This window comes from Podarcis cretensis, assembly GCF_951804945.1.
Source record: "Podarcis cretensis genome assembly, chromosome: 9".
Classification (NCBI taxonomy): domain Eukaryota; kingdom Metazoa; phylum Chordata; class Lepidosauria; order Squamata; family Lacertidae; genus Podarcis; species Podarcis cretensis.
The window spans coordinates 9,816,632-9,842,753 of NC_137178.1; the positions used below are offsets into that span (position 1 = coordinate 9,816,632).

Genomic DNA, 26,122 nt, shown 5'->3' on the forward strand with positions numbered 1-26,122 from the left:
TTAAACACACACACACTGTTTTTGCTACATACTGCCATTTCCAAAATTATACATCGTGTAGGGCTGCCATACATCCAGTCAAAATGTCTGAGGAAACCCAAGGATATGGCAACCCATGTTGGAAGTATACTTTTTTGGTGAATTTCCTTTAAAATAGCTGAAAAACTTCCTTTTTAGTTTTTGCAGAAAAGCTCACCAACTTTGCCCCCCCCCCAAAAAAACCCCTTTGTTTCCTGATTTTCACCCTAACATACTGGCACTGCTGAATGTTATCCCTGGGAATACTAACATTTATGACCACACCTTCATTTTGCAAACAGGACTAGAAACATACTAGTTCCCTGGTATAATGTAGGCAAATTTGCACCATGGCTGCTCTTCCACTGGCAGGGTGGGCAAAGCAGGCAAAAACTGAAGCTGAAATTTCTCTTTCAAATAATACATTCCCCCTCCCCATTCAATTTCCTCTGTAAAGTGTTATCAGAATTTCTTTTGACTCTGTGTTGTTCAAGTGACTCTGATAACTATTTTAGCCTTCAACCATGCAATCCCTCCCCTGCAGCATAAAGTGGTACAGTCCTGGAAGGACTGTGTCATGTGCTATTGTGACATTAAAGGATCCAAAGATAATCAGCCGATGGTTTTGGAACTGGATTAACAGCTTCAATGTGAATGTACAACGGCTCACGCACACACCGGCTCCTTTTCCTCTTCCTCTCCGTAGCCAGTGAGGCACCCTTTTCTGCAGGGAAGGGCTCAGACTTGGAGCACACACAGTGTTGGGTATTTCATTCCACCCTTTGCTGCAGATATCTGGGATTGTTACCTGTCACATATATGTTTACATTCCAGCACAGATTGCTGGTGTCCCATGAGCAAAACATCCGCTCTGTATTGCTTTTGTTCTCTCTCTCTGAGAAGAATGACAAGGAGAGAGGCCATGTTTTTCTTTGTCTTGATTTATGTATAATAAATGTGTAGTTTATTATTCACTATTAGTTTTGCTTTTTGTTCTGAGTAAATTGCACCTATACCGTTTTCAAAACCTTGGCCTACCCCCATTCCCTGTAACTTTTTCTTCATAAAGCTCCAAGAAATGTTGTCAAAGGCTTTCTCCGCATCCACAAATATCAAAACTGCTTTAGTATTAATATTCACTTGTAATTTTTCTAAAATATTAATTATATTCCTTGTATTATCTGACAAGTGTCTCCCCGGGAGAAAGCCTGCTTGATCTTTATGGATTTCTTCTACCAATACCTTTTTTAATCTTTTAGCCATAATTTCAGCAAAAATTTTGTAATCCACATTGAGCAAAGATATAATAATAATAATAATAATAATAATAATAATAATAATAATTTATTATTTATACCCCGCCCATCTGGCTGGGCCTCCCCAGCCACTCTGGGCGGCTTCCATAGAAACCAAAAATACAGTAAAATATCACACGTTAAAAACTTCCCTGAACAGGGCTGCCTTCAGATGTCTTCTGAATGTCAGGTAGTTGTTTATCGCTTTGACATCTGCTGGAAGGGCGTTCCACAGGGCGGGCGCCACTACCGAAAAGGCCCTCTGCCTGGTTCCCTGTAGCTTTGCTTCTCGCAATGAGGGACCCGCCAGAAGGCCCTCGGTGCTGGACCTCAGCGTCCGGGCAGAATGATGGGGGTGGAGACGCTCCTTCAGGTATACTGGACCGAGGCCATTTAGGGCTTTAAAGGTCAGCACCAACACTTTGAATTGTGCTCGGTAGTTCTTAAGCTGTGTCTTCTCAGACTCTATTTTCGGTATAAATGTAATATAAGCTTCTTTCCATGACTCTGGTGCCTTTTTCCCCTCCAGTATTTCATTGCAAACTTCCTTCAAAGGCTGTACTAGCCATTCTTTCAAAGATCTATAATATCTTGAAGTCAAGCCATCCGGCCCTGGAGATTTGCCCAATTTCATATTCTGAATGGCTCCTTCCACCTCTTGATCTGTTATTTTATAATTCAGCATTAACTTATTCTCTTGAGAGATTTTTTGTAGTCCATTTATTCTCAAAAATCGGTCAATATCCACTTCTTTCTGGGTCTCCTGTGTATATAACTGTTTAAAATATAATACATATGATTTATGTATAATAAATGCGTACTTTAGTACAGTATCCACGCCTTGAGCCTGATATGTTGTGTGTTTACTCTGCTAAGTAATGTGTGCTCCTCATGCACAGCAGCATGAGTTGCGGAAGCACGTCGGAAGAGGATGACTGATGGATCTCCGCAGCGACATGGCTGAGAAGGGAGACAGTCCGGCTGAGGCCAAGCCAGCTGGCTTTCCATCCACAGTTCCAACATACACCCTGCAAAAGGGTGTCTCACTGGCTGGCTGGTTGGCTGGCTGCTGAGGGTGGAGCTGAACTGGGTGGGGACCATCGCAGGGCCTCCAGAGTCTGCCTGCCTCCTCCCACTCAGCTGCCCTACAACTGGGAGAGAGGCAGGGGGCAGCCCATTTGGGAAGAGCGGAGCTTGTGTGCGCCCAAGCCACCGCGTCTCTCCCAGGAGAGTCACGTAACTCGGGTGCGCTGCAGACCCCGCAGTGAGTGCCGCCCAGCATTTTGTCACCCCCCTCAATGGTGAGACCCGGGGCGGCCAGCACCTATCGCACCCACCTTCCTCCCCACCCCGTCTCAGAGGCACGACTGCTGCTGCCTGCTGGCTTTTCTTATTGACTTTGTGGGTGCCCAGGCCCCCAAGGCCCCCTGGACTTATCTCCTATGAACAGTACCTTGTCCAACAGTTCAATGTATTGGCGTCTCATTTAAATGTGGGCCTCTCCTCTGAAGTGTTTGCAACCCAGCCCAATTTTTGTCTCTCAGAATCAGCAGTGAGCACTAAACAGTTTGGATAGATAGTTAGATAGATGATAGATAGATAGATAGATGATAGATAGATAATGGAAAGCTATGACTCAACTTAATGTGCATAAGCTCCAGAATAATGCACATAACCTCTAAAAAAAATGTTCTGTCATTGTTGAAAATATGACATTTCCCCTCAAGCTAAGTGAAGAGGTTATTATTCACGTTTTCAAGCTATAATTAATTAGCTAGCTTTTAGCTCTCTTCAGGGATCTCTGCAACTGAATGATGTTGACAGATGGCAGATTTGCCCAACCTCGCTAGAGCAGAAGGACATAAATACAAGTTAATCCAAATGTATTGTTTATTCTTTCTTCCCCCCCCCCCCCATAAGTCTTCACACTGCCAGGAATTGCTTTAAAAGAGTGCTTGAAGCAGCACGTAATTGTATTTTCACATGGTCTTTATTTATAATTGTTTATTTGCTATTAAATACTGTTGTTATCACGGCCATTAATAAAGAATGCTTATTACGCACTGTCAAGTTCACCTTGTGGCACAGGTATGAGAGTTGGGAGCCCACATTTTGCCTTTGGATTTGTTTAATGCAACTCCTGACACGTTCGAAAGCTGCCACTTCCTTCCTGTTTGCTTCCCCTTATTTTTTTTAACTTCGCTATCAAAAGTAATGTCTTTCCTTCACTTCAGTGTAGTTTCAAAACAATTGAAAGCAGCAGTGTTATATTTGAATATATTTTTGTTTAGGTTTTTTTTAATGCTTTTAAAATCTGGTTGTATGGATTGGGGAAAACACAAATGTCCCCCAGCTGTCTGAGATCAAATTGGTAGGCTTCTGCCATGTTTATTCTATTTATTTAGAGAATTTACAGAACTGTAGAAGGGACCCCAAAAGTAATCTAGACTAAACCCCTGTAATGCTGTTAAGATATCTCCCCCCCCGCCGCCTTTGTGATATGAGTGAGAAAATCAGCAGCTCATTAATCCTCCTCTCTACCCCACACTCTGTGACTAACTAAGGCAGAGCCAGTGCATAAGTCAGTTCGTAAGTCCCTATTTATGAATTCTGCACAAACCATGTTGTTGTTTAGTCATTTAGTCATGTCCGACTCTTTGTGACCCCATGGACCAGAGCATGCCAGGCACTCTTGTCTTCCACTGCCTCCCGCAGTTTGGTCAAACTCATGCTGGTAGCTTCGAGAACAATGTCCTACCATCTCGTCCTCTGTCGTCCCCTTCTCCTTGTGCCCTCCATCTTTCCCAACATCAGGGTCTTTCCCAGGGAGTCTTCTCTTCTCATGAGGTGGCCAAAGTATTGGAGCCTCAGCTTCAGGATCTGTCCTTCCAGTGAGCGCTCAGGGCTGATTTCCTTAAGAATCGATAGGTTTGATCTTCTTGCAGTCCATGGAACTCTCAAGAGTCTCCTCCAGCACCATAATTCAAAAGCATCCATTCTTCAGTGATCAGCCTTCTTTATGGTCCAACTCTCACTTCCATACATCACTACTGGGAAAACCATGGCTTTAACTATACAGACCTTTGTTGGCAAGGTGATGTCTCTGCTTTTTAAGATGCTGTCTAGGTTTGTCATTGCTTTTCTCCCAAGAAGCAGGCGTCTTTTAATTTTGTGACTGCTGTCACCATCTGCAGTGATCATAGAGCCCAAGAAAGTAAAATCTTTCACTGCCTCCATTTCTTCCCCTTCTATTTGCCAGGAGGTGATGGGCCCAGTGACCATGATCTTCGTTTTTTTGATGTTGAGCTTCAGACCATATTTTGCACTCTCCTCTTTCACCCTCATTAAAAGGTTCTTTAATTCCTCCTCACCAACCATACCCAACCACTATCATGTAGGCTCTGAAGAGAGATTTTGGCATGGCAATGAAAAGCCTTTGTCAGCTAAGCACTTCTGAATTTTCTTCAACTCTCCAAGCAGGGGGGAAATATAAAACTTTTCTCATTTCTGTTTGCAATGATGCCTCCTTTACTACTCCACTCTGCTTTTGGCATTCTGTTCCTTTGGAATTGATTTCTTACTGCCTTATCTGACCACCAAATGATCTTACTTGGCAGTAGGAAGCAGTAGATAAAACACTAGAATTCCAGAGACTGAAAATGCATTTAGCTCCCTTTCCACCCATCATATTGAAACTTGGTGTGATCCCAGATCCCTCCCATGTGGAAGAAGCCTTAAAAAAAAAAAAATCAAACATTGGCAACTGTAGCTGCTTTCATCAGTGTAGAGAGGCTAATTATAAGGTTTCTTGGGTACCTGTTATGATCCACCACGTTTTTAGGGCCACTTGGCATACCTTTATTGTCTATTGAGAATTTGGATATTTATGAACCCTATCCATCTTTATTTGCAGAGCAAATATCCATCTTTATTCGCAGAGCAAATTCTGCTCTCCCCCCCCCCCCCATTTCTGGAGAAGCATGAAAATAAATCAGTGCAGCTACAAAATGCCATGAAAGCACTGAACAGCGGAAATGTTTCCATTGTATTCTTCTTTTGAGACAAATAATTTCATGCACTGCAAGAGTAGTTAATGGATTCTTACCCATATATGTCATTATTCAAAATATTACCCTTGTTCTGCTTCATTTCATCAATTCAAATGCTCTATTTATAGTGATGCTGTTGGCATAAAAAAAATATGCTCGTGTTGATATTAGTTTCGAAACTTAACGTCCGGGATTTACAACACAGATATAAGATTAAATGGTGCTCCATTGATAATTGGGCACCCAAGGTCTCTGTGTTATTTTCAGCATCAACAAACAGAAGGAGGCTGTCCTGACTCCCACCCGAAACACAACAGAAGAGGCTCTTACTTTTTGAATTTTGAATTTATTGTTATTCACATTTTATACTGTATTTTATGCTGTTTTTTGTTGCATCAATTGTTTAAAATTTGTTGTTAGCCACCCTGAGCCTGGCTTTCTGAACCGGGAAGGGCAGGGTATAAATAAATTATTATTATTATTATTATTATTATTATTATTATTATTATTATTACTTTGCATGGCATGCAGAGATTTTTATTTAGGCAAGTCACAGTGCAGGCTCAGAAGCAGACACAGCACTAGGGGAGTTCAAGAGTTCAGGAACCAGACAAGAAGTTCAGAACTGAGCAGAAGCAATGAAGATGTCCCAAAAAAATTCCACACCTTCACACCAAGCTTTTAAAGGTGAGGCATAGCAGCGGCTCTTCAGGCAGGAATCACTCCCAGACCCACTTGGTGTCAGACAACAGAGGAACCAACCCCCACGGCAGGTTGCCAGGAATGGATAAGACAAGGAAAAGTCCTTATCCCCTGCTTTTTATTCAATATTTACAGAGAGAGCCTTGGGAATGCAGCCTCTTGGAATAATGGCATTGTCCTGAGTGAATCTCCACCCCCTCCGTCTCTCCCACTTCCTCATGTGTCATCACTACGGGTGCTGAGAAGTGCCCTCTGCCTTTGAGCTCTTTGCTCTCCTACTTTCAAGGCTTGCCAGGTTCTGGGAGGTGGGGTCCAGAATACCTTCTAACGACACTGTGTCTATCAGTTGTCCCCCACCCCAGTGCTTCTTCCTCCTCCTCTCCCATTATTTCCCAGCTGTGATGGCCTGGGAGTCTGATTCAGAGGCTGAACTGGAGAAATCCCAGCCTGCAGAGGAGACCCCACCTCCAGGGCCGGCTGAGCCGGGGCAGGGGCTTGAATCTGAAGGGCCCTCACCTGTGCTGGAGCCTCAGGAGCAGACACCAGCTGAATCTGCTCTGGCTCCAGAGGTGATCGAGGACCCATTGCCTGCAGGTTCTTCTCTCCCAGTCCTGTCAGGGGAAGGTGAGGTTGCCTCTGGGTCCAGTAATCCTCCAGCCTCTCCTGAGCTGCAGAGGCTCAGGGCAGAGAGATGGAGGGAACTAAGTGCTCTCAGGAGGAGTGCTCACCTTAAGGCCAGGGGAGGCGAGGCACCTGTGGGCCGGAACCGCCCTAGGCCTCAGAGGAGATAAAGGCCAGTCAGCCCATTCCCAGGTTGCGGGAGCAACATCGTTTGTTACCTGTTCCTGCTGGCACCCTGTCCTGCTTTCTGTTACGAAAAGGAGCAATGCAGCAGCTAGCTGCAGCTGGCTGGAAAAGCCAAACAGGATGTTGATGTTTGGGGCTGTACCGTGGGAGCAAAGGGACAGCCTATTCACTGTGCTGAGCACCGGATGTTAGCTCAGTGTGTCACCTGACATGTACTGGAAGTACAGGGGTGGAGTTCTCTCTCTCTGCTGTTGTTGTTTGAAGAGTACGGACGTGTTTCTCTGTACTGCTGCATAGACAGAAATAAAGGCATGTAAATACATTTCCGTCTGTCTCTTCCCCCTCCTGGGGAAAACAGGGAGGAGGGAGAGTGGTGTGTTCTTCTCACATCAGAGGAGAATTGCCGATAGATGACCTTGCCTGTCTCCTGCCGGGGGTCGCAGGTAGGGAGGTCAACAAGGAATCAAAGCCGGGTGCCTGGACAATGGCACATTCCTCTGACTAGGCTTGAAGATTCCGACACTTTCTGCCAGAGTTCCTGACCACGCCCGACTCCCTACTTTGGACCCTGCTTCAGCCTCGGACCACACCGCATGGTAACCCCCCGGGACCAGCACACCAGCTTTCCCTCTCAACTGCCTCTGAGCTGTGATCTCCCTCAAACCCCTGTTGTAATTCCGAACTGTCTCCTTCTTCTCTGGAAGGGTCAGGCTGGGCAGGCGGTCTCCACCATTCCTCGTCTGCCCACTCCCTGAGATCTGGAGATGTTGAGGATTAGACTTGTGTCCTTCTGTATACAAGGCTCTACTACTGAGCAACAGCCCTGCCCAAGAGGATTACGTCTCTCCTTCTCAATGAATATTACATACATTAATTTAAGCATTCTCAAAGGTTCCTTGGGCCTTTTGCACACCCAAATTGTAAGAATCTGCACTGTTATTTCATTCTGATTGTAAGCAAGAGGCGGCTGTCAAAAACCTGACAACTAGTTCTGAAATGCTATGCCCGGACAAGCAATTATGGGAAACATTTATTTATAAAGCCAACCAGTTGTGTCAAATGCTGCACTGTTTGCATCGATTCCAAGGGACTAAATTGTGGGATTTTGATCAATAAAGGAGAGCAGTAATTAAAAAGTGGAATAATTAAAATTAAATGGATATTGGCTCAGCAGTTTTAGTCAAGCAGGGAGGAAAAGTCGGAAAGACAAATTACTGACCATAACTGACATATTGATGTTTAGCTTACTAAAAATGATTACCTAACCATCTCTTTTCTGTCACTTTCTCAGACGATGGAAACAAACAGGTTGTTCCCAAGAGTTTGAGTTGTTACACAGAAATTGCTCATGAGAGAAAGCCAATGAGAAAGAAAACGTAGCACATCAGAACCAAAAATAGTTATAATACATCTACTAAACTACCCATCATCAACTGCAAGGATGGAGGGCCTGATAGCTTACAGATGTTATTGGACTGCAACTCCCGTCAGATGCAATGTGTATGTCCAGTAATCGGGGGTGATGGGTGTTCAGCAGAATCTAGAGGACCAAAGGTTCTTCACCCATTGTCTCGTTCAATGTGGCCCCTCTTGCCATGGATCTCTAAGGCTTTAGGCTGTTATGAAACAGTCTTCCCAAGTCACCACTCACCTGTGCAGGTGGCAGATGTGTATGTTAAGGTCTGCCTCTATCACCCTTCAAGTCCTGTACTCATATCTAAGTTATCTAACTGCTGGAGATGCAATAGGGATAATGCTTCTCTAAAACATGTGTTTTTCCATTGTCCTATACAGTGGTACCTCGGGTTACATACGCTTCAGGTTACAGACTCTGCTAACCCATAAATATTACCTCGGGTTAAGAACTTTGTTTCAGGATAGGAACAGAAACCATGCTCCAGCGGTGCGGCAACAGCAGGAGGCCCCATTATCTAAAGTGGCGCTTCAGGTTAAGAACAGTTTCAGGTTAAGAATGGCCCTCCGGAACGAATTAAGTATGTAACCAGAGGTACCACGGTATATATTTTCTCAGTACATTTTTACCTTATCTTTCCTTACCTTTTCTGGAAATTTTTAACTGCTCTGGAAAGCAACATTCTTTACTTTGGTCTCTCCAAGATTACATGGTAAGTACTGCAGTAACTACATGTGTCTTCATCATGGGTGGCACCAGAGGGGTAGGCAGACATCCCCCCCCAAAAAAAAAAAATCCCCAAGCAGCTTGACCCCCACTTTCTTCCTCCCTCCATTGCAGGACTACTGTCTACCAAATACGTACTGTTATTTTACTTTCAGAGAACTTGCCCACTTAGAAATACACTTTGACCCTTCTGTTCTCCCCCTTAAAAAAATTATGGTGCTGCCACCCTATTAAGTCATTACTTCTGGGTTGTTGAATGGTTTTTTGACAATGTGCTTTTCTAATGAGGTCGCCCATTGTAAATCAACCTTTGAAAAGAGCACATGTTGTATCAGGAGGTTAAGAAAGGGCATCTCAAAGTATTAATCAGAGATGTGAGAGCTCTACTAATCAAAGTCCAGTTTGGAGAGGGAAAGAGTGTTTGCTTATAATGAGAAAATGAAATATTAAGTCAGAAGCAGTAACTTAAGCAGGGGAAAAAAATAGCCGGCAGAAAGAGGACTGAATAAATTCTTCTTCAGATAAAGGATTTTTGCTTCTGGTGTGATTGGTAATTAATCCACTTTTGAAGGAGCACCATGCAGATATACTTAGCACAGATGTCTCCCAAATTCTCCAAAATGCATGGCCCAAGATGCAATGTTCTCCGAGGGAAGGATCATAGCTTAATGTTTTGCATACAGAAGATACTGGGTTTACTCCCTGGCACCTCCAGGTAAGACTGGGAGAGACTCAAGGGATGTTAAGTATAATTGTTTAATGTACATTGAAATGGGATATATATTGTATACTGTGAAGCTTGGCTCAAAATTTCCATGAAGTTTGATAAGAGTCTACCTGGTTAATCATTAGTGGGGCTATATCTCTGTGGCTCAGTCACAAGGTGATTAGTTCACAGTCACATGGAAGAGATACTATTTCAGGTCTATGCATACTGTATACTAATCTGGTAGGCATCCATGTTGGGTGCTTCTTTGTTCTAAGCTACTGAAGAGAATGCATTGCAGGGGATTGGGCTAGATGATCCTTGAAGTCCCTTCCAACTCTACGATTCTGATTCTATGATACTTCTCTTTAACATATATAAGAAAGCACAACAGGAGGAGGCTCTTGATGAAGGTTTTAGTGCCATATCCCAGGGCTGATATCAATACGCAACCACAGCAATAAACCCATTTATTTAGATATGGAGTCAAATTGAGACAGTGGCTTCATGCAGAGCAGCACAGCAACCACTGTTACAGCAGAATCAGATATTCTTTTCTTGGCTTTATCTGCTATTTCATCCACACTTGGACCCTTTTAGTTGTTGGCCATATGCAGGATTAATAATAATAATAATAATAATATATTTATATCCCGCCCTCCCCAGCAAAAGCCAGGCTCAGAGCAGCTAACAACAATAAAAGTAACACAGCATTCTAAAATCAAGTCATTCTAAAATCAATTCAGAATCAAATTAATGGCAACCATTGGGCTAAAGTTCTATGAGGATTACCAAAGGAGGAGGTCAGACTGTGCCTTGGCCAAAAGCCTGGTGGAACAGCTCTATCTTGCAGGCCCTGCGGAAAGGTGTCAAGTCCCACAGGGCCCTGGTCTCTTGTGACAGAGCGTTCCACCAGATCGGGGCCATGGCCGAAAAAGCCTGGTTCTGGTTGAGGCCAGCCTAACCTCCCTGTGGCCCGGGACCTCCAAGATGTTTTTGTTTGAAGACCGTTCAGTTTGCAAAACATCCTGATATCTTACTACTCTGTGTCTAGAAGCCTCTGGGTGCCTGTAGCAGCAGCTGTCAGAGCTGATTGCTATAATGGAGAATCTTTTTCTGGCTTTCCTACCACCACGGTGCTAGCTTCTTCATTCATTCATCCGCCTGTAAAGCCCGGCTCTTTGGACCTAGCTTTCCCCTACTAGGTGCCCTAGAACTAGCTTGATGAAGTAGTTAAGAGTGTCATGCTATGACCTGGGAAACCAGAGTTTGAATCCCCTCTCAGCTATGAAGCTCACTGGGTGATCTTGGAGCAGTCTTCATCTCTCAGCCCAACCTCTCTCCGAGGGTTGTTGTGGGGATTAAATGAGGGAGAGAAGCATATTTGATGGAGAAACTTTCTCCTGGAGAAAGTTAGCCAATCATGGCAAGGTAGGAGAAATGACCAATCGAGAGAGACTGGGGATGTTAAAGGGAGAATTGGACAGTTTAACAAGCAGATTGGATGTGGCTAGGGAAGTAGCAAAGGGAGTCTTAGGGATTTGTTAGGCAAGATAAAGTGGTTTAATTTCCTCATGTGGAGGAAAATCACATAGAAAGGGAATAAAGGTGTTTTACAGGCAGAATAAAAAACGTATAGCTATTCTGGGAAGAAATAGATTTAATAGAAGCAGTTCTGTTGTGTGAGAATATAAGTAAAGTTCTTGTTTAAACCTGAAACAATATTTCTGACAGGAAAATAAATGCTGCATCTTTAAGAGTGCGACAGTCAAGCTTTATCCTTCATTGTGTGCTTTTTAATAATAACACAGTTTTCTTTTTTTCTCTTTTCTTTTCTTTTTTTATTCGTAAGATTTTTAAAAAACTTTATTCCAAAACCAAAAAAGAATTACAAACATCAAATTCAAAATCCATTTTTGTTTTGTAACATAAGCCTATTACATAGTTGACTAGATTAAAATATACCTAATTGCTATAAACTTCCCTTTGCTATATATAAATGCAACACAATTAGAAATATTATATTAGAATGTTTTATAAATTCCCCTATACCCCCCACTCCCCTTCACCCATGTGTGATCTCATTTTTTTTTACTTCTTCCATTTCGTTGTGTTGTTGTAGTTTAATAATTATTCAGTTGATTCTTTTATTATTTCCTTGCTTACCCCTGCACATTTTACACATTATCCATTAATATTCCAGTTCTGGAACCATATTTTTTCATGTATTCCTTCACTCCATCCCACTCTTTAATTATTCTCTGATTTGAATGGCCTCTAATGATTGCCGCCAATTTTGCCATTTCCACAAACTCAGAGCTTCTTTTGCCATTCTAATAATGATGGCATTTTCTCCCCCTTTAATAATGCAGTTTTCATTTCCATCATGCCTCAGCTTTGTAAGTAAGTAAGTAAGTAAATTTTTATTTATACCCCGCCGTCACCGGCCAAGACCGGGCTCAGGACAGCTAACATCAAATATCAAATACATTAAAACACAATGAAACAATTGATTAAAATACAGCTTAAAAATTAGAATCAGGATAAAATTAAATGACTGCCCATGAATTACAACCATAGGGGTCAGGAACCTCAAGTATTCATCAGGGCCAGCTATCCAAGTTGGTCCCACATAAGCCGATAAAAGGGCCAAAGAGGTAACTTACAAGGTCCCATAGATTGGGGGGGGGGGGGCGTCAAACTGGGCCCTGACTGAAGGCCAGGTGGAACAGCTCTATCTTGCATGCCCTGCAAAAGGATGTCAAGTCCCACAGGTGGTTAGTTCAGGGAATAAGTTGTCACAGGAACCCCAATATTGAGAGTTCTTGCTGAGGATTTGTATTATATGTTACCACAGATCTGTGCTGCATATGAATAAGGGATGTTATAACATCCCTTATTCATGTGCAGCACTGTGAAAGCCCCTGCACAATATTAAGTTTCCTTCACAAGAACACTTTAATATCTCTCTCCTGTTTCTATAATCTGCATAATTGACTCTGCCTCATTGTGTGCTCAGATAACACAAGAAACACACACATTTCCAGGTAAACAGTCTGTATTTTCTTGGAGCTGAAAGGCACTGTCAGAGCCGTCATGTGGTACAGCTTTTGCTGGGCTGGGCCATTTCAGGCTGAAATCGGCAGTGGGATTTGGTTGTTTGAATTCTCTCCCATACTGAAAACTCTGTGCAAATATAAAACATTGAATGTCAGCAAGAGCAGTTCTAGTTCAGTCTTCTGCCTGACGTGCTAGTTTCCCATGTGCAAGTAGCTGTTAGGTTTTGCAAGGAGGAAAACTCAAACACACATTTTCCCCACCTGCAGTCTGAAATGGTTCCACCCAATGACAGTTGCACTGCATGGATGTGCTGATCATGCATTTCAGTCCTGTATCAAAACTGATGAGTTGCTTGAGCTTTTCCTGGGAGAAGCAGTTTATCAAATCAGCATGCCTTGTTAGTGAATGCAAGCAAAATCTGCTCTCATTTACCTTCTTCCCTCGCTGCTTTTGTATGTCTTCTCTACCAGTGTCAAATTTTATATTGTAAGATACTTAGGGCACAGACCTACTAACTACCACATCCATTGCTGTCAATCATCACCATGTTGCGTGTCGAGGTCCCCAAGCCACCCCCCAAATAACTCACAACGCACACTTAATTTTTGTTTAAGGTTTTTGGCATAATTTTGGCCACAACTTTATTTAAATACAAAACCGTGAGTGGTTGTTTAGGCATTGGTTAAGACTATCTGTCCCCCCGCCTGGGGACAGAACTGACTTCCGGGCACCACCGAAAGACAGTGCGGGGGAAAGCAAGTCGGGGAGAAATGGAGCTGAGACACAGATTCTCATCCGCCTGCTCCCCGAAGGCTTGCCGGCCCTAGTCCCATTCCAGGGATTGGACGAAAAGATGGCAAGCCCCAGGATTCCTTTAACGGAATTCCCTTTCCGCAGCAACCATGGAGGGGCAGGCCCAGCCTATCCTAACCCCTCCTCCACCAATTTATAACCAATGCCTAACCGCAACCTTACAAGTTGTGACGATTTGCTACGCAGTAGGCAAAAACCAAATGGCCCAGCCAATCAGCCAGATGGACAAAATTCCTACCAGGCCCCTGCCCCAATGGCAGACAACCCCATGACAGGCATAGCAAGGTCAATGCAACAACCCCTTACTCAAGGGCAGGTGGGCGGGTGATCCGTTGCATGCAGCAAAGAGAAAGCTCCAGGCTGCGTGCAGAGTATTTAAACATTTTACCCCTCCCACCAAAATTGCAACATAACTTTTACCCCAGCAACCCAGTGAACCAATCACTGCCCCAGGCCATCTTTAGAGACCCTGCCTGGTAACAGAGGGGTGGCTCAGCAGACCCCACCACAACACGTGCTCTCCATGAAGGAGAACACGCTATCCCAAATTCCCAGTAGGTGCTTTTGTTGGGAATGCGATTGTTGTATTGCCAACTTCCCATAAGGAAACCGTCCCATTTTATTTTGACCTGTCTTTGCAGAAGCCTGAAAGCAAGTGACTCAAATGTCATTTGACTGAAAGGTCCAATAAGGGTAAAACTGGAAAAGGCTTCCAGCCTGCAGATAAGTAGCTCAATGAACTGACATGAAAGCTTTGTGCAACTGTGTTGCCTGGATTAGAACCAAGATAGGAAATGGCAGCCTTTGTTGGATCAATTTCCATCTCCCCGAAAGCCGCTTCAAATGTTTCTCTAAATCATTTGGTTCCGATGCTGTGCTGTGCTTTATAATACCCAAGTGGCTGAAAGCAGATGGCAATACAGTACATCATTTTACATTACTGCATAAATCTCATGAAGAATTTGCATTTTTTTATTATCTAGTGCACACTCAAACAACATATTTAAATGGCTTCCTGCATAGCTAATAAGATAAATTACATTTTACTCACATGCCTTTTACAATGAATGCATAGAAAGGGCCAGAATCACATCCACTAGACCCATCACCAGGGGCAGAGGAAGGGGGGGTGCGGTGGGTGCGGTCTGCTCTGGGTGTCACCATTGAGGGAGGTGACAAAATGCTGGATGGCACTCACCATGGGGCGTGCAGTGCACCCGAGCCACACGTCTCTCCTGGGAGAGATGCGATGGCTTGGACGCGCACAGGCTTCATGCTGCCCAAACGGTCCACCCGCTGCCTCTCCCCCTGCTGTAGGGCGGCTGAGTGGGAGGAGGCAGGAAGCTCTGGAGGCCCCACGTTGCGTCCCGCCCTATGGGCGGCTCACCCTGCCCCTGGACCATCATCATCATCATCCCAAAGGGGAGCCGTGCTGGATCAGGCCAAAGGACCATTTAGTGAAACCAGCACAGTGGCTACAACTCAAACATGAACAAGAAGGGAGACAGGGCTGTCAGGAGTTCAGCCTACACTTGAGTAGGACCCTGGCAGAGACATATGCCCGACTGGCATGTTCTCTCCCTCCTGGTCGATTGTTTGGGAGCTTCAGAAGCTTTCTTCATCTTGAACATCACAGCAACCGATGCCAACCAACATTGGCACACTTAGGGATCTGCAGAGTTTGCGCAGTTGCGTAACAGACCTCAGCAACTCAGCATTTTGGCTAATCTACTTTATTTACATATAAACACACACGGAGCACTGCAACATGGCTCCCTCTCTCTCTAGCATCAGACAGCAAAGAGAGAGAACAAAGGACAACAGTCCCACTTCACGCAACACAGTAACACAAACATCCTGTCTCCATCACTTCCCACTCTGTGAAGTCAAAACATACACCGTCATGTGCAAGACAAAAATCCCATGACTGCAATCATGGAGCAGGAATTCTAACAAGGGCACCCTGATATCATAACCCAAGTTGAAATGCTGCCTGGGGTTCACAGATCAGAGAAATGGCAGAATTGGGGTGATCTAATATGCCCCCAATGACTCATTCCTGACTCTAGACACCCCATAGTCACACCTTGAACTCCAAAAAAAATGTCTGTGAGCCTGAGGCAAAGCTCAGGACTGACAGCACAGTTCTTATCTGGCATCTCAAGGCAGTCCATTTCAGAGCCTGCTGATAAACAGAAAAGCTTCCTAAAGTACAGTCAGGTTCAGAGCACCACAAGGACACCAGATGCGGTGGAGCAACCAGAAATGTTCCATCAATTCTCAATTGCTGTCTAGTGCAGAGATATAGAACCTCTGGCCCTTTGGGAGACCCTGGGCTCCAGCACCCACAATCCCTGGCCATTGACTATACTTGCTGGGGCTGATGTGAACTGGAGTACAACGACAACATATGGCAGGCCACAGGTTCCACACCCCTTGCCACTGTGGTTGCTGGTGCAACAGCTCTATGGATCAGCTACTAATTCCACAATTAAGCAATACGTAACTCACAAGCGTGCTGAAGCTGCTGGACAGCTCCTTGGCTCTTCAAACCAGGTTCATTTCCCCAAATATTCTCCTGGCTGAGCTAGCAGCTTTTAAACCCTTTTAAAGCAAGGGGCAAGGGATATGAGAGGATGCTAGATCACAACCATGGAAACTTCCCTCTTTCCTGCTGAGACAATTTGGAAGAGGGCAAAAACACCCCTTAAATTGTCATTGAACTCACTCTCCCACCTGCACATGGGTGTTGAGTTTGAAAGGACTGTTTCATAACAGCCTTAGGAAGCCATAGCAAGAGTGTGCTGTATTCAGCTAGATTAGGGGTGAGGAATCTCAGGCCCTCCAGGTGTTGCTGGACTACATTTCCCATCATCCCAACTGGACATGTTGTCCAGGGCTGATGGGTGTTGTAGTCCAACAATCATTGTAGCACCTGAGGTTCCTCAGTTCTGAACTACATGGACAACAGTAAGGCCCAGTTATAGGTCGGTTCATGTCTGGATGAATCCTACACTAAATCTCATAGGCAATATTTCATTTTGAAGGCATGAACTTTTAAGGAGTGGTGTTTGCCCAAAAACATTCCTGGTAAGATCATGTCTTCCATAGAAAAGTGTTCACACCAGAGAGATTCAGTGTGCAGATAATGTTATAGGCTTGTTTGCTTCTGATCGTTCATCTCCTTTACTGTGTTCTGTGTGGGAGTGCTCTTGATGACGCATTGAATGCTTTGTCTGAAGCAGCAGATGGCCAGCCCTTCCGAGTGCATTCTCTTCATGTTTTATCGCCTGTTAAATATCACCTGCCCTGAGCCCTGGCTGAAAGAAAGGAGGAACTAACACAAAATTTAAGAAATAAACAACATTCTGAAACTATTTCGCTTTTCTAAAGCCTTGGCCAATGACTGGTTTTTTTAAAACTGGCACATAAGGACCAGAACATTGGCTTCCTTGCTGTCACATTTTTTGATGAGCTGAGGCACTATGTACTTTAACCCCTTCCTCTCCAGTGTGAACATTAATAGTGTCCTCAGTGGAGTCCTCCCCCAAGTTTGCTCCAGTGAGCCTTGGCCCATGAATCCAAGGTATGATTGTATTATGATTCTGACCAATATTGCAATTAATTAATTAATTAATTAATTGATCACTTTCTAGACCATTGTCTAAGGTGGTTTAGACATAAGATCATAAAAAATAGTTAAAAACACAAATAAAACAAATGCGTATAAAGCAAGACTAAAAGCCTAACAAATGCACCCTCATGGCAAAGACCCATTCATTCAGCTGTGAAAGGCTGTTTCTCCCACATCCCAAGAACCTAGCCAGCCAACTATTTGCATGAAGGAGTTTACATAATAATGATAATAATAAATTTATTTATACCCTGCCCATCTGGCTGGGTTTCCCCAGCTGCTCATTGCAAACAATTGCCCCTATGACAGAACCAACCAGAAATTTCATTGTGGTGGTGATGGCATTTCAGAGTTTATTGACAGAGGACACTGTTCATTCTCAAGCAAGTTGCTGGGATCTTGTAGGGTGAGGTTGCCTCAGGTAGTCTGTTGGGGGTGGCTCTCAAGTGTTGTTTAGTAGAGATTGAACAGGGCAATAGCCTGAGGCTTTGGGTTTCATGGGGCCTGGCATGTTCTCTTTCTCCTCCGCCCACCTCTACGGCTTTTGCCACCTGGGGAGAAAAAGTAAAGTAAGGTTTCCATAGAACCACAGAATTGCAGAGTTGAAAGTGACCCAGAGGGTTGTATAGTCCTTGTGATGGGTCTTTGTTAGTGCATCTGTCCCAGTGCTGTTTGACGCCTTATTATTATTAATTTCATTTATAAATCACTTCCTAGGAAGCATCTCAAAGCAATTTCACAATGCAAGAAAACATGTCTAAAGCAATCATATATATAATAACAGTTAATTACTTACACACGCACACATCTCCCAAATCCAAACCAGTTAGCAGCTGGGATTTTTTTAAAAAATCCAATTATTAGACTTCTTGAAAGAGGAAAGAAAATTAGGGCCAATGTAATTCTAAGGACACATGTTTCTGTCAGATTTCACACCCTGGTTCTGTTGGAAACAAGGTTGAAATTTGGTCTCTGCCAGTTTTTGCATTATTGTTTTTTAAAGTTTGTTCCCTTCCACTTGAATAGTAATGTGTGAACTTAAAACCATAGAGACAGTCATGCAGTAATGTGGATAGTCTTTGTTTTGTAAAATCTTCCTGAGAGCTGTCAGCACAATTTTCTTTTCTTTCTTTTCCTTTTTTTCCTTTTTTATATATTGCATTTTTATTTCATCTGCTCAAACAAAACAAAGTTAGCATTTTAAGAAATTTTTAAATGACACAATATGCTAAAAATAGCAGAGAATTAACTGAAAAACCTCAAAAGGAGGTAAAACTAAATGCATGAAAATTCAACATTCATTAGTGTTTCACAGCAGCCAAACTTTGTAGCTTTTCTAAGCAGCTAAATATATGTCTTTTAAAAGGAGGGCTGGGGTTAAAATTCTGAAAAGCAGCCTTCATACCATGTCATAGTATTCACTGTGGATCTGAAATGGAGCAAAATCTGAGACACAGGGGTGATGATTAGGTGAGTTCACATCCACCATCCTGACTTTCATATCCATCTTGCATGGTTTCCAAATCATTCCTTTAAATCCTAGGATTCTTTTGGAGGATCTCTGTGACTGTAAAGATGTTATACATTCACTATAGGCTTATGTTTTTGAAAAGATATACCACTCCTCACATGGAGGCTCATTGGTGATGTGCTAGTTTTCTGCAGCCTTCATTCCTCGCTTTGTTTTCCTGGTGCTGGAAATATTTCAAGAGACAGTGACATGCTGTTGATGTACATTATTTAGCAGCCAATCATTTAAATATCAATTATTTACCACTGTGTTCTGCTCTGTTGTTGATACTCGGCTGTGCACCACGAGTGAGAGTGGTGTGTAGATAAATAGGGGAGGACACCGAGTCGCCTCTCTTTGTATCTCAAGAGCTTTTTCACATGCTGAAGACTTAATTGGCATTGGAAAAGCTGTTTCCAAAAAGAAGTACATGAATGCATTGCAAAATTCCAATGCTGAGCTGAAACCAGTCACTGGTTTTGCAAAGGGTGGGGCAAATTATTTGACCTTCTTACAAAAAAAAAAAGTCCATTCATTTACTCAACATTCATTCATTTATTTATTTTACACTTTTTATAGTGCATCCGTCTCCATTTATTTTCACAGTGGGGAAAGGGGAGAAATTGGATTCTGTTCCTATTTAAAGGCAAACTTATCTGAAAAGCCCTTTCTGAAATAATATGAGAACTAAAAATACAGCCGTCCTCCAAATTGCATACAGTCGTACCTTGGATCTCAAAAGCCTTGGCTCCCGAAGAAATCGGCTCCTGAACAATAGAAACCCGGAAGTGAGTGTTTCAGTTTTTGAATGATTTTCGGAAACTGAACATCCGGCGCAGGTTCTGCGGCTTCCGATTGGCTGCAGGAGGCTCCTGCAGCCAATTGGAAGCCGCACCTTGGTTTTCGAACTGTTCAGGGAGTCAAACAGACTCCCAAAACACATTCTTTTCAAGGACCAAGGTACGACTGTACTTCTTTAAATTTTGCAGTGCAGTTCTCCAGTCACGTAATAGGCAAAAAAACCACATACTAAGGTAAAGTGTACATAAAAATGCATATTTGAGGGGAAACAACATACAGAAATATACTTTCTTGGGGAAATTTTTGCTTTGCAAAAATGTGTATGTTAGGAGAAATTTGCACTAAAATCCTCATGAAGCCTATTCTTTTTTAAAAAACAACAACACAGCAACAATCATGAACCGATGTGTAAATGTTGAGACCTAAAGAGTACCAATTGCTGGGAACTGCAAGAGAAAAGGAGGTTCTCACGCATAGGTCCTGCCTCCAGGCTTCCAAGAGGCATCATGCTGGCCAATGTGAGAACAGGATGGTCAACTGGGTGGGCCTTTGACCTGATTCAGCAGGACTCTCCTTATGTTGCTTCCAAGCATGGTCACCAAATGCCCTTAGAAGGTGCTTTCAGAACATCCTGCTCAATGCAGGAAGGCCAGTGTTAACAAGCAGGCAAGATCATCATGCACACGAGGCTGTGTGAGTGCAGAACATTGGTGGTAGCACTGACATGTATGTTCTATTCACATTGGCCTTTCTAGTTCAAGCATAGGTTTTATGGAGGCTTATGGGCAGTAGAGAGGGACGCAGGTGGCGCTGTGGGTTAAAGCCTCAGTGCCTAGGACTTGCCGATCGAAAGGTCGGCGGTTCGAATCCCTGCGGCGGGGTGCGCTCCCGCTGCTCGGTCCCAGCACCTGCCAACCTAGCAGTTCGAAAGCACCTCCGGGTGCAAGTAGATAAATAGGGACCGCTTACCAGCGGGAAGGTAAACGGCGTTTCCGTGTGCGGCTCTGGCTCGCCAGATGCAGCTTTGTCACGCTGGCCACGTGACCGGAAGTGTCTCCAGACAGCGCTGGCCCCTGGCCTCTTGAGTGAGATGGGCGCACAACCCCAGAGTCTGTCAAGACTGGCCCGTACGGGCAGGGGTACCTTTACCTTTACCTTTATGGGCAGTAGAATCACTGCACCAAGGCTGGCGAAACCCACCCAAATTTGAGGGAGTCCTTAGCAAAATAGCATTGGCGCCACCTTCATGTTCACAGAGGGGAGTCTTACCTTGTAGCACAGGTGAGTGGCTATTACTCTTATTCTTAATACTAATTTAATTTAATTTTTTGGGATATGAGAAGCAGCAAAGCTCTTGAAAAGTGCAACCTCTTGGCCATTTTGCTCCCTCCTGTTTTGTGCTAACGTAGGGAATTGGTGGGAGGGGAAACACAATGGCATCTGGCACTCGCAAAAATGGCAGCCACCAATGGGTTCCACCATATTTTCTGTTGGCTGCCATTTTGGGTTTTTTTCCAAAAGAAAAAAAAAATGCTCTAATGCCCCAAAGCATTAGATCAAGCCACAGGAAAAAGGTTCATGATAGCAGAAGGGGACAAAAGAATAGGGGATCATCTGAAGGGTGGAATGTGGAAAGAACTGTTGTGTAAAAGGCCAGTTTGAATGGGCCCTTATCATCACCACTAACTAGAGCAGGGGTCAGCAAACTTTTTCAGCAGGGGTCCGGTCCACTGTCCCTCAGACCTTGTAGGGGGTGGACTATATTTTTTTTAAAAATAAAAATGAACGAATTCCTGTGCCCCACAATTAACCCAGATATGCATTTTAAATAAAAGCACACATTCTACAGTGGTATCTCAGGTTACATATGCTTCAGGTTACATACACTTCAGGTTACAGACTCCGCTAATCCAGAAATAGTGCTTCAGGTTAAGAACTTTGCTTCAGGATGAGAACAGAAATCATGCTCCGGCTGCGGCAGCAGCAGGAGGCCCCATTAGCTAAAGTGGTGCTTCAGGTTAAGAAGAGTTTCAGGTTAAGAACGGACCTCCAGAACGAATTAAGTACTTAACCGGTGGCGCTGTGGGTTAAAGCCTCAGTGCCTAGGACTTGCCGATCGAAAGGTCGGCGGTTCGAATCCCTGCAGCGGGGTGCGCTCCCGCTGCTCGGTCCCAACGCCTGCCAACCTAGCAGTTCGAAAGCACCTCCGGGTGCAAGTAGATAAATAGGGACCGCTTACCAGCGGGAAGGTAAACGGCGTTTCCGTGTGCGGCTCTGGCTCGCCAGAGCAGCGATGTCACGCTGGCCACGTGACCCGGAAGTGTCTCCGGACAGCGCTGGCCCCTGGCCTCTTAAGTGAGATGGGCGCACAACCCCAGAGTCTGTCAAGACTGGCCCGTACGGGCAGGGGTACCTTTACCTTTACCACTGTACTCATGTAAAAACACCAGGCAGGCCCCACAAATAACCCAGAGACGCATTTTAAATAAAATGATACATTCTACTCATGTAAAAACATGCTGATTCCTGGACTGTCCATGGGCAGGATTTGGAAGGTGCTTGGGCCAGATCCAGCCCCCGGGCCTTAGTTTGCCTACCCATGAACGAGATTGTGCAGGAAGGTGGATTTCATGGAGAAAGTTGACCAGCCCAGTGGTTCCCAAACCTTTTCAGGTCGCTGCCCGCTTGCTTCCACAAACTCATCCCCAGTGCCTTTTACCCAACAGAAAACATTTTTCAGAATAGCAGTTTACACAGCCCACTAAGGCGTATAATAGCACAATAATATTCAAAACTGTAACAGCTAATGACACATTTATTCAAGTTGAATTAAAGCTATTTAGTTTAATAAAGCTGGAATGTACATTGACTTATTCACCAGCACATAGCTAAACTATGGAACTCACTCCTACAGGAGACAGTGGTAGCCAGAAATTTGTATGGCTTTAAAAGAGGCTTGGACAAAGTCATGGAGGAGAAGGATACCAAGGGCCACTAGTATGATGACTATGCTCTGAATGCTTCTGAATACCAGCTTCTGGAAACCACAGGAGGGGAGAGTGCTCAGGTGCTCAAATCCTGTTTGCTGTCTTCTTTCAGGCATCTATGTGCGCTCTACGTGGGGCTACCTTTGAAGGTGACCCGGAAACTACAACTAATCCAGAATGCAGCAGCTAGACTGGTGACTGGGAGCGGTTGCCAAGACCACATAACACCAGTCTTGAAAGACCTACATTGGCTCCCAGTACATTTCCGAGCACAATTCAAAGTGTTGGTGCTGACCTTTAAAGCCCTAAACGGCCTCGGTCCAGTATACCTGAAGGAGCGTCTCCACCCCCATTGTTCAGCCCGGACACTGAGGTCCAGCGCCGAGGGCCTTCTGGCAGTTCCCTCACTGTGAGAAGCAAAGCTAAAGGGAACCAGGCAGAGGGTCTTCTTGGTAGTGGCACCCGCCCTGTGGAACGCCCTCCCACCAGATGTCAAAAAGAACAACAACTACCAGACTTTTAGAAGACATCTGAAGGCAGCCCTGTTTAGGGAAGCTTTTAATGTTTGATGCATTACTGTATTTTAATATTTTGTTGGCAGCCGCCCAGAGTGACTGGTTGGCCACTGTAAGAACAGCATGCTGGACTAGATGGGCCATTGGCCTGAACCAGCAAGCACTTCTGCTGTCCTTATCTCCAATGGCAGTTTCCCCTAGAATGTTGTCCCTCCCATGAATGAACAGGGTTGATATGTTGTTGTTGTTGTTGTTGTTGTTGTTGTTGTTGTTTAGTCATTTAGTCGTGTCCGACTCTTCGTGACCCCATGGACCAGAGCACGCCAGGCACTCCTGTCTTCCACTGCCTCCCGCAGTTTGGTCAAACTCATGCTGGTAGCTTCGAGAACACTGTCCACCTATCTCGTCCTCTGTCGTCCCCTTCTCCTTGTGCCCCCCATCTTTCCCAACATCAGGGTCTTTTCCAGGGAGTCTTCTCTTCTCATGAGGTGGCCAAAGTATTGGAGCCTCAGCTTCAGGATCTGTCCTTCCAGTGAGCACTCAGGGCTGATTTCCTTAAGAATCGATAGGTTTGATCTTCTTGCAGTCCACGGGACTCTCAAGAATCTCCTCCAGCACCATAATTCAAAAGCATCAATTCTTCGACGATCAGCCTTCTTTATGGTCCAGCTTTCACTTCCATACATCACTAGTGGGAAAACCATAGCTTTAACTATACGGACCTTTGTTGGCAAGGTGATGTCTCTGCTTTTTAAGATGCTGTCTAGGTTTGCCATCGCCTTTCTCCCAAGGAGCAGGCGTCTTTTAATTTCGTGGCTGCTGTCACCGTCTGCAGTGATCATGGTGCCCAAGAAAGTAAAATCTTTCACTGCCTCCTTTTCTTCCCCTTCTATTTGCCAGGAGGTGATGGGCCCAGTGGCCATGATCTTCGTTTTTTTTGATGTTGAGCTTCAGACCTCTTTCACCCTCATTAAAAGCTCTCCTCTTTCACCCTCATTAAAAGGTTCTTTAATTCCTCCTCCCCTTTTGAGGAGGAATTAAAGGGTTGATATAGTTGTTTAAAGGCAAGTGAACAAGCTATTGAATAAAGGCATGGTCAAGTCAAATAAGTACTCTTGCTAGGAACATGTTCATTTCTGAAAGAGGAAGTTAATTACCGCACAACGGTTTTGATCATTGTTATGAAGAATCCTCTACAACTGCATTGGCCAACTTGATGCCCTTCAGAACTTTTTGGGCTACAACTCCCAGAAGTCCCAGTCAGCATGGCCACTTACTTGACAAGATGATATGGCTCAGGGTGCTTGCAGAGGCCTTCCCCGGTGCCCATAGGGGTCCTCGCCTCCTTATCCACTTCACCTCTGCTGAAATTATGCTTGAAATAATCATTTTGTTGAACCCAGTAGAAAAGGTTGTGTGCTTGGTTGCAGGATGTGTGTGTTACTCAACAATAGCTTTTCCAGGATGCAAATGTGCCTATGGTCCCTCAAAGATTGGTGCAACCTGGTACAGATGGCCAGGTTACCCCAAATATCTTGGCCATCTCCAGTGGTGGTCAGTGTCCATTGGGACTGGTAGAGTGGAAGGCAGGGAGGTCAACAGTAGATGGCGCCAAAGCTAATGGCAGACACAGCCACCTAATTCTAGTTTTCCTCCCATTCTCCTCCATAGATGTCCACTTTTCCCAAGGGAAATTCCCTTATTGTGAATAGCATTCCTCGCAAGAAAAGGGAAAAGTTGACAGCTATGTTGTCCTCCCTGCTGAGTTCTATGAATGGCAACACTGAGACTAATCTGGAAGAAGCTGCCCCAGGCAGTGCTACTCCTAGGCTGGATATAAGAAAGAAGGCAAGCAGCTGGGAGGCTGTTTGGGGGCTAGCTGCAGTTGGTGGGCCCATGCCTTGTTTGCCTCAAATGAGCCAGCCACCACTGGTTCCCTCTATGGGTCACTGGAGGCCCAAAGAGTTACCCCGTGCCCAGAATCAACACCAAACGTGACCGCATCTGAAGAAGTGCCCAAGACACAAATCAAACCCTGAGACCCACCTTTTCTCCTTCCGCCGCGTCTTCCCCTCCTCCTCCCTTTGCCCCGCCGTCCGGAGCCGCCCCCGCGGCGTCCCCTTTTCGCCATCCATTTGCAGTTCCTGCTGCTGCTCCTGCTGTGTTGGAATCTCGCCATGTTGTTTCAGTTCCTTTGGTGTGCAAGGTCTGGGCGAACAGCAGGAGCCCCACCTGCGGGCTGAACAGCAGCCCTGATGTCTCTGGGATGTTTGCCTTGGTCCCAGCCTGTTATAGGCTGGCTGTCCATTGTGACACTGAGTGAAGCCACAAGGTGTTACTATGGGAACAATAGGCTATTTGCCCATGATGCACTGCGATGAGTTTTGCCCTTTCAATCCTGAGCATAGCAAAGACAAATTGTAAATCTTTCAGGGGGACACATTTGTTTGTTTGTTTGTTTGTTTGTTTCATCTGAAGATCTCAGGGTGGTTCACAGCATAAAAATACAAAATACAAACACAAAACACATAATAAAATTGTTTTGCGCTTGAAAGGAGCTCACTGCAGGCACAGTGGGTCTTCTCCAGTCTCCCTGGCTTCCCCTGAAAGTCACCAGCTCCCCCTTCCCCTTTGCAGTGAACCGGAAGTCTCAGTTCATAGCAAATCCTTTGTTCCTACATGTTAGTTCTGTTAATTGAAACCAACTTTGTCAAAGCCAAATATTTCAGCCAACATTCCTGAACTGCTGGGGGTTAAGAGTTTTTCCAGTGCTCAGCTCACGATAACTTTGCTGCAATCTATAAATTTGTAATCAATGATTTCATTGTGCTGGATAAAGCATTTTTCAGTAACATTAAATAATTCCAGTCCATAACATTAAGAGCTATTAAATGTCATTGATACAGTTCACCTCCTGAAAGCAATAGCTCTCTCCAACTTTTGCCTTTCTGGAAACGGAAGATTCAAGTCGTCCAGTCCCAACGTCCCAGAGGGGGTAAAATTAACAGTATGCTATTTACCCTACCTTATTCCTCCATATATCTATGGCCACATTATGCCAGTTTCAACAGGAATGTCTTAAACT

The 26,122-nt window shown here is 44.5% G+C and overlaps 1 protein-coding gene and 1 long non-coding RNA gene across 2 annotated transcripts in view; both read right to left on the minus strand.

Moving 5' to 3' along the window:
• The window catches only part of LOC307224368 (uncharacterized protein), a 77,790-nt gene that overhangs the window by 44,038 nt on the left and 7,630 nt on the right, over window positions 1-26,122 (minus strand). The window lies entirely within an intron of this gene.
• The window catches only part of LOC307224416, a 164,464-nt gene continuing 155,888 nt past the window's right edge, over window positions 17,547-26,122 (minus strand). Inside the window, exon 2 of the long non-coding RNA XR_013842486.1 lies at window positions 17,547-17,775. This is a non-coding gene — a long non-coding RNA (uncharacterized lncRNA). The remainder of the gene's footprint in view (window positions 17,776-26,122) is intronic.